At 43.4% G+C, this 16,598-nt stretch overlaps 1 protein-coding gene across 1 annotated transcript in view; it reads left to right on the top strand.

The window, feature by feature from the left end:
- Positions 1–16,598, top strand: part of LOC309567517 (uncharacterized protein) — a gene marked incomplete at its 5' end in the record, with an annotated part of 72,535 nt that overhangs the window by 50,612 nt on the left and 5,325 nt on the right. The gene's annotated exons all lie outside the window — the stretch shown is intronic.

The raw sequence follows: 16,598 nt of genomic DNA, 5'->3' as shown, positions 1-16,598 counted from the left end.
TGGCAAGAACGATTTTTCATGAATCCATGCTGATTACTACTTATAATACCATTTTCATTACTAAAGTCTTGTATGTGGTCCCTTAACATCCCCTCCAAAATTTTGCAGACTACTGATGTTAGGCTGACCGGCCTATAGTTACCCGGGATATATCTCGGCCCCTTTTTAAATATTGGTACCACGTTGGCTTTTTTTCCAATCAGCTGGCACCATACCCTGTAATCTCATAATCTGATTGATCAAAATACAATTGTATTCATGAACAAAGCATCTCATTGCTGCCAATCGATGCAAAGCGATTAATTATTTTCCACCCTAGCCAACCAACTAAATTTGATTACATCTGATCTAAAGTGAGTCTAAATTAATTAAAAGGGAAGTTATGGCTCCTCCGATCGTTTGCAGATTTGATTGAATCACACATTGATTGGATACAAAAGTGCTTGTGGCCACCATAAAGGAGATTGCACAACCAGATTGTAAAGTGGTAAGAATATATTAGTTTTGGTGCTGGGTGTGTTGAGTGTTGTTGGTAAGTGGCCTAAGAGAAAGCAGTCTAAATCTGGTCCTGTACACAGCGGTAGTAATAACGAGGTGCGTTCTTTGATGGCGGAGGATTACCGATGCACTACTGAACCATTACTGGTTCTATTCATAAAAACGGTTCAATCTTCTAGATGTGTTGATCAAAAGAGGCCATAATTATATCCTCATATAACCAGGGCTTTTTTTTCCTCAGAGAATGGGTGCAGGAACTCCTCCCTTTGGAGTCACCCCTTGACTCTGCCCCTACCCACCCCCAAGCACCATTCATTTGTTCCACCCCTTACCCACCTCATAGTACCACCCCTTTTAGAGAATACAGAACCAAATATCATTTTGTGGTGCCAAGATTTTTGTATGGCATTTGTTACAATAGACCCTCCAGCAGTCAGCAACAGTAGATCCCTCACAGCAACGATTGACCCCCCCCCCCTCCCAGTAACATAAGACCCACCCCTCAGCAACGATTGACCCCCCCCCCCTCCCAGTAACATAAGACCCACCCCTCAGCCACAATAGATTCCCCACGAGCAACAGAAAACCTCCGTAGCAACAATAGACTCTCCTCCTCCACAAAAATAGGTCCCCTGCAGCAACAATAGTTTCCCCAGCATCAATAGACCCTCCAGCACATCCCAGCACCCCTTGCCATTACATACCTGTAGTTCTGGAGGTGCCGGAACTGCGGTCCCCCACGTTCCTGCTGAAAAAAAAGCCCTGCATATAACACATTGTCCTATCTCATATCTCCCACAATTGTCCTGACAGTTCCTTACCTGCACTCCTCACATCCAATCCTCACCACTGAGGGGGCACCTAGATCAGACCTATCCCAACATGGAGCCACTTCCTCCAGTCCTATGATGTCCTGCAGATTGAGGAACAATACCATGAGTAGATACACAAGAAAATCCAAACAACCCTACCATCATTTCGTATATAATCATACAGTACAGGACACAGGCTTTGTATTCATTAGCATTGGGTTATATGTAGCTGCCTTCAGGTGATTGGACACTGGCAAAAAAGAGAATGATGCAGGGACATCCCCCTGTATAACCCCACCCATATTCCAAGCTGGGATATCACCCTCTATAATCTAGTCCATTCCCAGCAGGTCATTCCTACTGTATAACTCCTCCCACACCCAACAGGAAAATCTCCCTATAAAACTTCTCCCACACCAAGCAGGGACATTCCCCTAAATAACTCCTCCTACCCCCGGCAAGGACATCCTCAAATATCACCCCTCCCACACCCAGCAGGGACCCTCCCCAATATAACTCCTACCACACCCAGCAGGGAGCCTCCCAAATATAACCCCTACCACACCCAGCAGGGGCATTCCCATAGATAACTCCTCCCTAACCCAGAAGGGACATTCCCCTATATAACTCCTCCCACACGCAGTACTATGGACATCTCCCTATTATTATACCTCCCGCTCCCAGCAGGCACATCCCCCTATATACCCCTCCCACTCCCAGTTAGTATCATTAGGTGATTGACCTCTTCCATCTACTGAGAGAAGCTTACCTTCTTCCTATGGAGGTTTCTCTCTATCGCCGATGATTATTTTATCAAGATTTCTGATGCACCATAGCCACTGCAGCTCCTACTGCATCTTCCAGATGGGCTAACTCCTCAGCAGAGCCTTGGGGGATGGTATCCCAGCCGCCACAGAGATTGAACAAGCAGGGCTGGCATGTATTGTTGCTGGAATACCCTGGATCCTGCTGTAGGTGCTCCCCTTGGCACATAGTACAATGCATAGAGTTAACCACAGGGTGCTTTTCCGCTCCAGGGGTGTGATGTGCCAGCAGCAGAGCCTTTTCCCTGAAGACCCCTATAAGGGTATGTCCATCATGAAGGGTGGAGCTAAAAACCTTGTTGTTTAACAGTGTGCACAGTGCGGATGCCCTTTAAAAATCCATGCCCAGAGTGCCTTCTTATCTCTTTCGCAGCCCTGGCACTCACTATACCTGCATGCTTCACTCTAACTGCTACAGCTACGCACCCTCTTTCTTCCTAGTGCTGGGCATTTTCTGACTGGCAACAGCTCCTGGCTCTCCTCCATTGGCACATCATAGAGGTTTCTCCACGCTATCTAGGTTCACAGTCGTTTTACAAGTGCTTGGAACAGAGTCCTCCCCCCCCCCCCCCTCTGCACATCGACAGAAGTAGTGAGTACCCTTCTGGAGAGAACATTTCATAAAGCATATCAGATTAGAAGTGCAAGGTAAAAGGGTTGTATGGACTTGTTAGCTCTGACTCAAACTTATTGTCAGGTGGACTTTCTCAGTCTTCAGCACCTAGTGTCCCAGAGGAATGGACTCCCCATCCAGAAATATATCAAGCCTTTTGCCACCAGTGGGGGACACCAGACACAAATCTTCTGGTGCTCATATTCACCAACAAATTGGACACGTTTGTCGCCAGGTCCAGGGACCCTTGGACCTTTACAGTGGATGCATCAATGACCAGATGGAATCAGTATAACCTAATCAAAGCCATTCTCCCCCTGGAGATTCCCCCTCCAATGCTGTGAAGGATCGAGATGCAAGGAATTCTGGGGATTTTCATTGCACCTGTTTGACCCAAGAGTTCATAGTTTTGTAAGTGTCGGTCCTCAGAGATAGGGGCCTATCTGACTTGGTTTGTCCAGTGCAAGCCTAGGAAATCAACTTCTGACAAAGTCTATCAACATATCTAGAAGGCCTCTTTGCTTTGTATAGTTCGAATAACTTTGATCCTAAAAAGCACTCTGTGGGACATATTTTGTCTTTTCCTCATGCTCAATCAGCATCTCACTTTGAGCGCCATGAAACAACAAATCTCGTCCTTGACACTTCCATTTCAGAATCCCTTGGCTCTCACTCTCTACTGAAGGTCTTTGTTCAGTGTGTCATGCATATATCACCCCTGTATACCCTCCTGGGTCACCATAGGACCTCCATTTGGTTATCCCAGTTCTTCAGATGTTGCCCTGTGAAACTACTAGAATTGTTCCTTAATCTGGCTTCATTCGCAAGGTGGCCTTTTTTTATTGCTATCATCTCTGCATGGAGGGTCTCAAAGTTAGGGATCTTGTCCTGTAAGGGGCCTGTCTTAGTTTTGCACAAGGTTGTCTTGATGTCTAAACCCTCCTTCCTTCCACCTCAACAATGACATTATCCTTCTTTCCTTGAGCTCTGCTTTGAAACACCAAAATTAAAATTTGCCTTTCAACTGCCTTGATGCGGTATGCAATCATATTCCCTCTTTGTATTTCCTGAGGGTTCCCAGAGCGGTCTCCCAGCTTCTTGCTTCACCACTGCTAGTTGGTTTAAATAAATTATCATTTGAGTTTACGGATTGAAGGATAGGGTTCCTCCCCTCCCTGTTCAGGCACACTCTACCAGAATTTTTAGTGCTTTAAATTCTTCATCAGGCATCCGTTTCTAAGATTTGCAAGACTACCACCTGGGCTTCTGTCCACACATTTGTATAATTCTACCAGGTAGATGGTCAAGCCTCCTGATGCCATTTTCAGGCATAAGATGCTACAAGGTGCTCTCTTAGTCTATTGAGCCTTCTCGATCCATTTGTTATGTGTTGCCAAGTAACTATAGGCCTGGTAGTGTAACTTCCATAGTCGGGAAGATACTGGAGAGTTTAAAAAAAAGACCACATAGATGAGTTCTTGCTGGAAAAAAATATTGTAGGCAGCAGACAGTATGGATTCATGAAAGACAGAAGTTTTCAAACAAACCTGATTTCTTTTTTGAGGAGGTAGGTAAAACCTTGGACAGAGGGGTGGCCGTGGACGTGGTATACTTGGACAGAGGGGTGGCTGTGGACGTGGTATACTTGGACAGAGGGGTGGCTGTGGACGTGGTATACTTGGACAGAGGGGTGGCTGTGGACGTGGTATACTTGGATTTTGCAAAAGCACACACGGCTAATGTGTAAGGTAAAGTCTACAGGCTTGGAACGATCAGTTTGTAAATGGATAGAAAATTGGCTAAAAGATAGAATTTAGAGAGTAGTGGTTAATGATTCTGACTCTGAATGGTCTAATGTTATCAGTGGGGTACCCCAAGGTTCAGTGTTGGGATCCTTACTTTATAATATCTTTATAAATGATATCGGGTCTGGGATAAAAAGTACAATTTCAGTCTTTGCAGATGACACCAAGTTTTGGAGTGGAATAATTTCCTTACAGGATGTCTCCAACTTACAAGCCGAGCTCAATGCACTGTTTCAATGGGCGACTATGTGGCAAATGAGGTTTAATGTTAATAAATGTAAAGTTCTGCACTTGGGGGCAAGGAATGTGCATGCATCATACATACTAGGGGGAGTAGAACTGGGGGAATCCATAGCGGAGAAGGATCTGGGTGTTCTGGTAGATCATAAGTTTAATAATAGCATGCAATGCCAAGCTGCGGTTTCCAAAGCAAGCAAAGTCCTTTCTTGTATTAGGAGAGGCATGGACTCCAGAGAGAGAGATATCATCTGTACAAATCATTAGTAAGACCTCATCTGGAATATGCAGTTCAGTTTTGGGCTCCAGTTCTCAAAAAGGATATCGGGGAACTGGAGAAAGTGCAGAGAAGAGCAATCAAATGGATAAGAAGCATGGAGGAGCTCAGCTATGAGGAAAGATTAGAGGAACTGAATTTATTCTCTCTTGAGAAGAGGAGATTAAGGGGGGATATGATCTCCATGTATAAATACATAAGGGGGGGATATGCTCACCAAGTATAAATACATAAGGGGGGATATGATCACCATGTATAAATACATAAGGGGGGATATGATCTCCATGTATAAATACATAAGGGGGGATATGATCTCCATGTATAAATACATAAGAGGGGATATGATCTCCATGTATAAATACATAAGGGGGGATATGATCTCCATGTATAAATACATAAGTGGGATATGATCTCCATGTATAAATACATAAAGGGGGGATATGATCTCCATGTATAAATACATAAGGGGGATATGATCGCTATGTATAAATACATAAGGGGGGATATGATATCCATGTATAAATACATAAGGGGGGTATGATCACCATGTATAAATACATAAAGGGGGGATATGATCTCCATGTATATATACATAAGGGGGATATGATCTCCATGTATAAATACATAAGGGGGGATATGATCTCCATGTATAAATACATAAGTGGGATATGATCTCCATGTATAAATACATAAGGGGGGATATGATCTCCATGTATAAATACATAAGTGGGATATGATCTCCATGTATAAATACATAAAGGGGGGATATGATCTCCATGTATAAATACATAAGGGGGATATGATCGCTATGTATAAATACATAAGGGGGGATATGATATCCATGTATAAATACATAAGGGGGGTATGATCACCATGTATAAATACATAAAGGGGGGATATGATCTCCATGTATATATACATAAGGGGGATATGATCTCCATGTATAAATACATAAAGGGGGGATATGATCTCCATGTATAAATAAATAAGGGGGGATATGATCTCCATGTATAAATACATAAGGGGGAATATGATCACCATGTATAAATACATAAGGGGGATATGATCTCCATGTATAAATACATAAGGGGGGATATGATCTCCATGTATAAATACATAAGAGGGGATATGATCTCCATGTATAAATACATAAGGGGGAATATGATCACCATGTATAAATACATAAGGGGGATATGATCTCCATGTATAAATACATAAAGGGGGGGATATGATCAATATGTATAAATAAATAAGAGGGGAAATGATCTCCATGTATAAATACATAAAGGGGGGATATGATCTCCATGTATAAATACATAAGGGGGATATGATCGCCATGTATAAATACAAAAGGGGGGATATGATATCCATGTATAAATACATAAGGGGGGTATGATCACCATGTATAAATACATAAAGGGGGGATATGATCTCCATGTATATATACATAAGGGGGGATATGATCTCCATGTATAAATACATAAAGGGGGGATATGATCTCCATGTATAAATAAATAAGGGGGGATATGCTCTCCATGTATAAATACATAAAGGGGGAATATGATCAATATCTATAAATAAATAAGGGGGGATATGATCTCCATGTATACAGTAAATACATAAGGGGGGATGTGATCACCATGTATAAATACATAAAGGGGGGATATGATCAATATGTATAAATAAATAAGGGGGGATATGATCTCCATGTATAAATACATAAGGGGGGGTATGATCTCCATGTATAAATACATAAGGGGGGATATGATCTCCATGTATAAATACATAAAGGGGGATATGATCAATATGTATAAATAAATAAGGGGGGATATGATCTCCATGTATACAGTAAATACATAAGGGGGGATGTGATCACCATGTATAAATACATAAAGGGGGGATATGATCAATATGTATAAATAAATAAGGGGGGATATGATCTCCATGTATAAATACATAAAGGGGGGATATGATCAATATGTATAAATAAATAAGGGGGGATATGATCTCCATGTATAAATACATAAGGGGGATATGATCTCCATGTATAAATACATAAGGGGGGATATGATATCCATGTATAAATACATAAGGGGGGTATGATCACCATGTATAAATACATAAAGGGGGGATATGATCCCCATGTATACATACATAAGGGGGATATGATCTCCATGTATAAATACATAAAGGGGGGATATGATCAATATGTATAAATAAATAAGGGGGGATATGATCTCCATGTATAAATACATAAGGGGGATATGATCTCCATGTATAAATACATAAGGGGGGATATGATATCCATGTATAAATACATAAGGGGGGATATGATATCCATGTATAAATACATAAGGGGGGTATGATCTCCATGTATACAGTAAATACATAAGGGGGGATATGATCACCATGTATAAGTAAGTAAGGGGGGATATGATCAATATGTATATATAAATGAATAAGGGGGGGTATGATCTCCATGTATAAATACATAAGGGGGGATATGATCTCCATGTATAAATACATAAGGGGGGATATGATCACCATGTATAAATAAGTAAGGGGGGGATATGATCACCATGTATAAATACATAAGGGGGGATATGATCACCATGTATAAATACAAACCCAATTGCAAAAAAGTTGGGACACTGTACAAATTGTGAGTAAAAAAGGAATGGACTAATTTACAAATCGCATAAACTTATATTTTATTCACAATATAATATAGATAACATATCAGATGAAGAAAGTGAGACTTTTTGAAATGTCAGCCAAATATTGGCTCATTTTGGATTTCATGAGAGCTACACATTCCAAAAAAGCTGGGACAGGTAGAAATAAGAGGCTGGAAAAGTTAAATGTACATATAAGGAACAGCTGGAGGACCAATTTGCAACTTATTAGGTCAATTGGCAACATGATTGGGTATAAAAAGAGCCTCTCAGAGTGGGCGTGTCCCTCATAAGTCAAGATGTGCAGAGGATCACCAATTCCCCCAATGGTGCGGCAAAAAATAGTGGAGCAATATCAGAAAGGAGTTTCTCAGAGAAAAATTGCAAAGAGTTTGAAGTTCTCATCATCCACAGTGCATAATATCATCCAAAGTTTCAGCGAATCTGGAACAATCTCTGTGTGTAAGGGTCAAGGCCGGAAAACCATTCTGGATGGCGGTGATCTTCGGGCCCTTAGACGGCACTGCATCACATACAGGAATGCTACTGTAATGGAAATCACAACATGGGCTCAGGAATACTTCCAGAAAACATTGTCGGTGAACACAATCCACCGTGCCATTCGCCGTTGCTGGCTAAAACTCTATAGGCCAAAAAAGAAGCCATAGCTAAACATGATCCAGAAGCGCAGGCGTTTTCTCTGGGCCAAGGCTCATTTATAATGGTCTGTGGTAAAGTGGAAAACTGTTCTGTGGTCAGACAAATCAAAATTTGAATTTCTTTGTGGAAAACTGGGACGCCATGTCATCCGGACTAAAGAGGACAAGGACAACCCAAGCTGTTATCAGCGCTCAGTTCAGAAGCCGGCATCTCTGATGGTATGGGGGTGGCATGAGTGCGTGTGGCATGGGCAGCTTACACATCTGGAAAGGCACCATCAATGCTGAAAGGTATATCCAAGTTCTAGAACAACATATGTTCCCATCCAGACGTCGTCTCTTTCAGGGAAGACCTTGCATTTTCCAACATGACAATGCCAGACCACATACTGCATCAATTACACCATCATGGCTGCGTAGAAGAAGGATCCGGGTGCTGAAATGGCCAGCCTGCAGTCCAGATCTTTCACCCATAGAAAACATTTGGCGCATCATAAAGAGGAAGATGTAACAAAGAAGACCTAAGACAGTTGAGCAACTAGAAGCCTGTATTAGACAAGAATGGGACAACATTCCTATTCCTAAACTTCAGCAACTTCTCCTCAGTCCCCAGACGTTTTCAGACTGTTATAAAAAGAAGAGGGGAGGCCACACAGTGGGAAACATGGCCTTGTCCCAACTTTTTTGAGATGTGTTGATGCCATGAAATTTAAAATCAACTTATTTTTCCCTTGACATCACTTCCGGGTACTCTGCGCCAAATTCAACAAAACTGACAGCATTCAAAACAGCCAAACCTGGCGCTTTGAATGCTCTTCAGTGCCAAGGAGGGGTTTGGGATCTTTTAGACTCCTAGATCCCTCCACAAGGAGTACCTGGGAAAAATACATTTTTTTTTTACATGTCCGAAAATATCGGCCAATATCCGCATCCGATGACCAAAATATCGGTATTGGTATCGGCATTAAAAAACTATATCAGTCTATCACTACTTAAAATGATAAATTTTCTCAGTTTAAACATTTGATATCTCATCTATGTTGTATTCTGAATAAAATATTGAAATTTGAAACTTTCACAATATTGCATTCTGTTTTTATTCACAATTTGTACAATTTATGTCCCAACTTTTTTGGAATCAGGTTTGTACATAAGGGGGAATATAACCTCTATGTATAAATATATAAGGGGTCCATATAGTGAACTTGGTGTTGTGTTATTCATTTAAGGTCATCACAGAGGACAAGGGGGCACTCTTTACGTCTAGAGGAAAACAGATTTAGTCTCCAAATACGGAAAGGTTTCTTCACAGTAAGAGCTGTGAAAATGTGGAATAGACTCCCTCCAGAGGTGGTTCTGGCCAGCTCAGTAGATTGCTATAAGAAAGTCCTGGATTCTTTCCTAGGTGTACATAATATAAATGGGTACTAATATTTATAGGTAAAGTTGATCCAGGGAATATCTGATTACCTCTAGGGGATCAGGAAGGAATCTTTCCCCTGCTGTAAATTGGATCATGCTTTGCTGGGGTTTTTCACCTTCCTCTGGATCAACTGTGGGTGTGGGATTGTGTATATGGGATTGTACGGTTGTGTTTTATTTTGTTTATTTTATTGGTTGAGCAAGATGGACTTGTTTTTTTTTTTCAACCTGACTATGGAACTATGTAGGCCAGCTGCAGTTGGATATTTTTTAGATGTTTCATTGGTAATGCTACATGTTCCGGAAATGTATAGCTAGGCAACTCCTATCCTCATATTGATTAGTGGTTCCAAATTAATAATAATGACTGCAGTAGGGAACAGAAACAAAAAGATACACTCAGCATCTTTCCAATAACTGTTCTGTTTATTTGGCACAACTGAAGTTTTTTATACACATGATTACGTAGGTATCACATTATTATTACAATTGTACTTTTATGGTAACAGGGGGCGTAACATAGGCAGGCTAGTTTGTAACCAGGACTTGAAAGGATGTAACATTCTCAAAATATTATTAGTGTGTAATACACCGGCAAAGCATACAAAGTAGAATACAGTTTTATACAGAATTTACAAATATCTTTAACAATACAGATCCTGTGCCCTGTACTGCACTCCAAGAAACAAATTACTTTAAGAAATCTTGTTTTTCTTTTGCTGGCCTACCTGATGTCGGCATATGACTGCCACCTTGACCCTACAGGACTATAAAAGAGTAATTATCATTCCCCATAGGCTTTCCCTTTCTGTACTCATTTTTGCCGGTAACTGAACTCTATGTCTGCACTGTACATACACAATTTTTTTGCTGCAGTACTCAGATGTCAGACTTGTAGCTTTTCCCTCCTTCTTTGGTAGTGTGCTAGCTATGTCCCATCATACGTTGACACAAGGTATAATAAAACATCATCATGTAGTACGTTTATTTAAAACTTAAGCAAATCATAAAGGATATAAAATGCGCACTTACATTTATTGGTGCTTAAAGTCAGCACCAACATATACAGCCTCAATGTGCGCTTGCCGTGTACTCCAGAAGCGGCGTGCGTTCCAGCACCCGGATGCCGCATTTTATATCCTTTATGGTTTGCTTAAGTTTTAATTAAATGTACTGCACCATGATGTTTTATTGTATTTTTCCTGGGTCTGTTTTTTGAATGATGTACACTAACCAACTGTCTATTAAAAAAATTCACCTTGTAATAATCCAGCTCGTTGATTACCAGTCGTCAGGGAGATCCTGTGGTAATGTCAGCTTTCAAGCCCAGAAGTGTCTCCAGATATCTCTCATACGGTGGAGAAAATAATTATTTGATCCCCTGCAGATTGCATAAGTTTGCCCACTTACAAATAAATAAAGGGTGTATAATTGTTACCATAGGTGTATTTTATATGATAGAGACAGAATATCAACCAAAAATTCAGGAAAATAACATGATACAAATGTTATATATAGAGTTGCAGTTCAGTGAGTAAAATAAGTATTTAATCCCCAAGCAAAACATGAATAGTAGTTGGTGGAGAAACCCTTGTTGGCAAGCACAGTGGTCAGACGTTTCTTGTAGTTGGTGACCAGGTTTGCACACATCTCAGGAGGGATTTTGGTCCTCTCTTCTTTACAGATCTTCTTTAAATCCTTAAGGTTTCTTGGCTGTCTCTTTGCAACTCGAAGTTTCAGCTCCTCCATACATTTTCTATAGGATTAAGGTCTGGAGACTGGCTAGGCCACTCCATGACCTTAATGTGCTTCTTCCTGAGCCACTCCTTTGTTGCCTTGGCGATATGTTTTGGGTCATTGTCATGCTGGAAGACCCATCCATGACCCATCTTCAGTGTTCTGGCTGAGGGAAGAAGGTTCTCATCCAAGATTTTACAATACATGGCCCCATACATTGGCCCCTCAATGCGGCAAAGTCGGCCTGTAACGATAGCAGAGAAAAAGCCCCAAAGCATCATGTTTCCACCTTTCTTCTTGACGGTAGAGATGACGACTGCAGGGATGGATGGTGACTGTAGGGATATTTCCTTCTATACTAATGTATTATGTTTTGTTTTTAATGTTGCAGATTATGTATAGAATCATGGATGATTTTCAAGGTTAAAAATGGGTAAGTCAAAGAGAATATTTTTTTTATTTCTATAATTTGGGAAAGATTCAAAGGGCACCCTATGTGTGGATGTTTTAAATGTAACCAAAAAAGAAATGCATTTGCATTACCGGAACTATAGGAGTGTAGTGATAATTTGTTGGAGTGTTATGGCTGTTCCCAGGGAAGGGATATAATGGAAGCTACTCCCAGTATCTCCAGCACAGGTTTATTTGTCCTATAGGCGCTCTCTATATGCACAGCACAGTTTGGTGTTAAGGAGACAATTCACATCTACAAGGAATTTGGTATTTTTGTGTATTTCAGAGAACCCTGAAGCCACACGCACAAAGAACGCAGTAAAAAAACGTTGGTTAGGCCCCTTTCACATGGAGCAGACTCCGCCAGAAGTCCACCTGCTCAGTGGGGAATCTGTTCGCTGATCCTAGATGAACAGGCTTGCCCGTCTGCTCTGCTTATGCAGACACAGCTCACTGTCCTCTGTGGGCAGTCGGAGGTAAATTGACCGCCTGTCTGTTTACACCCGATGATCATTCGATCCAATAAAGGAATGGGGAATGGATCCCCAATCGCCTACTTTTAGCAGATAGGATCAGATGTCAAAAGACACAAGTCCCTTTACACCCGCAGCTCCATAGAAGGCAATACATGGTCCGATTGGGGCCACCGAAAAACCCGACAGGCGGACGCGATCGGTCCACTCGTGTGAAAGGGGCCTAACTTGTCTAGCAGGTTGTGAGTTCAACGTAAGCTTTCTTCCTGCGCTAAAAGTGATGCTGCTATACCATCCTTCCAGGTATATTGCCCTACTGTGCTCTTTTCCTCCCCCCACTGAAAAATGTCAGAGACAAGTAGTTTCTCTGTTTCTGGTTTCTATGTTGGCTATATACTCTGAAAAACTGGATGTTTGACTTACCATAAAATCCTTTGCGCTGAAGTTCCTTGACAGACGCAGCTCCACATCTTCTTGACCATTGGGTTATGCTGCCCCCTATAGGAGTAGGACACTAGGCATGAAAAAACGTTACCACGCCTATGGGTATGTCCCTGCATGCATACACCCACACACTCTGCTATAGCCCTCAGTTTTGTTGCAAGCAGTGTTTAGAAGAAAAAACCCCATCCCACTCATAATTAGAGGGGCGGGTGCTGCGTCTGTCAATGAACTTCAGAAAAAAGGATTTTACGGTAAGTCAAAAATCCAGTTTTCTCCATCGTTCATTGACAGACACAGCTTCATATCTTCTTGATCATTGGGACGTCCCAAAGCAGTATATGCATGAAGGGTGGGAAAAACAATGCAAAGAAAGAACGTAATTCCCCAAAGGCTAAACTTAGCCAACCAGGTAACATGGAGCACCTCCAGGAACAACTGGAGCTCACCTAAAACCAACATACACCCTCAAAGAGAATAGGGTCTCTTTTAAACAGCAGCCTGCAAAACCTTGTGGCCAAAAGAAGCATCTGAGGATGCCAACACATCTACCTTGTAGAATTTTGTGAATGTGTGCACCGATGACCAAGTTGCTGTCTTGCAAACTTGCATCACTGACGCCTGATGGCGAAAAGCCCAAGAGGCACTCAGCGCCCTAGTAGAATGCACCTTCACAGGGAAAGAAGGAACACGACCCTTCAGTGAATAAGCCTGAACCACCGTCTGCCTGATCCATCTGGATATGGTCGCAGCAGACCCAGCCAATCCTTTTCAAGGTCCTTCGAGGGGGAAGAGGTCCTTCGAGAGTCTGATTTTCTGAAAGATTCAGTAGCCACCAGGTAAACTCTAATTGCCCGAACCACATCCAAAGAATGCAAAGCAATTTCCTTGGAATGCTTGGGCTTAGGACAAAGTGAAGGCAGCACAATGTCTTCATTCAGATGAAAATCAGAAACCACCTTAGGAAGGAACGACTGTTTAGGTCGAAATACCACATTATCTCTGTGGACCACCAAATAAGGTGAACAGCGGGACAGTGCCACCAATTCAGATACTCTGCGGGCAGAAGTAATAGCCACCAAAAAGGCAACCTTCTGTGACAGTGTAAGCAGAAGAATCTCCCTAATGTTCTTAAAAGGAGGTTTTTGAAGAACAGATAATACCAAATTAAGATCCCACGGAGGTAGCGGGGATTGCCTCGGAGGAGCCATATGGCGAACCCCTTGAATAAAAGTGCGAATCAAAGCATGTGTAGCTAAAGGGCGTTGGAAAAATACAGCCAAAGCCGACACTTGGTCTTTGATAGTGCCCAAAGCCAACCGCTGCTCAACCTCTTTTTTGAAGAAAGGTCAAAATCCTAGCTAGCGATTCACACCATGAGATGTACGATTTACACATATGATGATAGATATTCCTGGAAGTAGACTTACTGGCCTTCAACAGTGTTGTAACCCAATCGGATCAGTTTGTGGACCTATTTGTCCTGAGTAAAGGAGGTCCATGGTTCCGGAAAGAAGTGACGATGTCCCCCCACCCCAGAAACGGGTGATGGCGTCTCTTCATGCAGACGAGGATTTGTCCACAGATCCAGATTGGCCTGTTCTTGGGTTACCCGACCATGGCTTCTTGGAACCCCCCCCCCGAAGACCTGAATGGCTTGTACTCTTTTCTTCTGCAACCCGGAGGTACGAAAGGGCCGCCTATGAGCAGTAAATGAAGACCCCCATCTATTAGGCTGTGCCTTGCCCTTGGTGGACTGGGGTAGAAGAGTACTCTTCCCACCCATAAGGCCTTTGATCAACTCATCCAGGGAGAATCCAAACAACCTGTCCCCCCATAAAGGGAAGGTCAGAAAGAGCCTTTTTGGAAGCCTGGTCCGCAGACCAGCTTTTCAGCCACACCATGCGTCTAATCGCAATCCCCACCGCAGACACTCTGGCTATCAGTGGAGCCGCATCCAGCGCATGGAGCCCGGTGAGAGCTGCTCCATTTTCAAGTCACCTTTTAGCAACTTCGCCCATTCTGTGATGTCTGTGACATCAGAGCTAACACATGCAAATGGCGGGACAGAGACTCAATCCATCTATCCACTGGGTCTGTAAATACCGGGGACTCTGCCACCGGGACCACAGTAGACTTGTTTAGTCCACCTAGTGAAAACCTCATCCGCGAAGAGGTAACGCCTTTTATTGCGCTTAGGCACCACTAACTTCGGTTTGATGCACCCCCCCCACTGTTCATTGTCGTTGTTGTCAAAAAGTTCCGGACAGGGAAACACCTTGCCCGACTTCTGGGATTTGCGAGTGCCAAAAGATATTTGCGTCCCTGACACTGTAGACTCATCCGCCATTTTTAAGGTTTCCCGCATCGACACTAAGTGCCTCCACCAGTGCGCTTTCCAAAGCGGCAACCGAAGAGGAAATGTCCTCCTCGCTGTCAGAATGCGAAGACACATATCCACCAGGATGATATGTGTCCACATCTACCTCAGAATCTGAGGATACTACACAGGGAGGTGAAGGCAAAGGGAGCTTTCAGCTAGTGGCATTTTTTTAAACTAAATCCATTTTTGACACCGGGCTTTCCAAAACCGCTGTTAAAGCAGACAGGGGCTGCGACCTGGAGGGTCCCGCAACCGCACTGAGGGGGTCTGTAGGTGAGATTTGGTCCTGGGACTCCATTAGCACGGAGTATAAAATAAAGCAGTGTCACTTTAAGAAAAGTCGCAAAAAATGTGATCCACACCGCTGCACCAGCGGTACCACCAGTCCCAGCCCTAACATAGCCTGCAGCAGGGTGAGTTAGGAATACCTACAGAGACCCCAGGAACATGCCAGCAAAACAGTCTGGAGGCTTCAGGAATATTCTGTGCAGAGAATAGAAACGATCTGACACAGAAAACAGAAAAGCACCTGGGTCATGCCTAGAGCCCCTAGCTTCTCCCTTGCTGTCCAGCGATCATGGACTTCAAGAAAATGGCCGCCCCATGCATTCCTATGGGGAACTACCAAAACATGGCCGCCCATGCATTTCAATGAGAAAACGTTTTACATTGATGCAGAGCAGAAAGCCTACATCAAAATGGTGGCCCCCATGGCGCGCCATGCGGTCTCCAGGACCCCCAGGGGGATCATCAGATAGAAGCCATCCGGGGGTCCCCAGGAGGAGACCCCACCAGGACAGACTCCCCCCCCCCTCATAACCACCACAGCAGCTGCAATAAATCCGCCCCCCAGAGGTAGGAACCTGCTTGTGGGGGGAGGGGACAGCCGAGGGGGGCCTGGTATCACTGAGAGGCCAAAAGAACCGAGGGATACCCAAGGGTCCAACTTTCCCAGGGAGGGCTCCCACGTCCATCCCGAGACCGCCAGAGAATTGGGGGGACACTTACTCACTGTACCACGGCATCAGGTGGGCCCCACTCTGAACAGACTACCTCTCCACCCGGGGTGGGGGTGCTGACGGCCAGGGGGTATGCTGCGACTCAGGGCATCCCAGGTTGTGTGAGTCCCGGCGAGGTGTCTCACTCGTGGGCCCTCCCCCGTCATCGGGGCTCTGTTGTGGCGAGGCCTAGTGCTGGACTATAACATGCTCACTGGCCAGGCTGGGAGATTTTAAGGATCTAGGTTATCCAGTCCAAAACTCAGTCGGCTGTTGCTTGTAGTTCTCTCA

The sequence above is a fragment of the Pelophylax lessonae genome, assembly GCF_965119305.1.
Source record: "Pelophylax lessonae genome assembly, chromosome: 11".
NCBI classification, from domain to species: Eukaryota; Metazoa; Chordata; class Amphibia; order Anura; family Ranidae; genus Pelophylax; species Pelophylax lessonae.
This window is presented reverse-complemented; position numbering and strand designations above follow the sequence as displayed.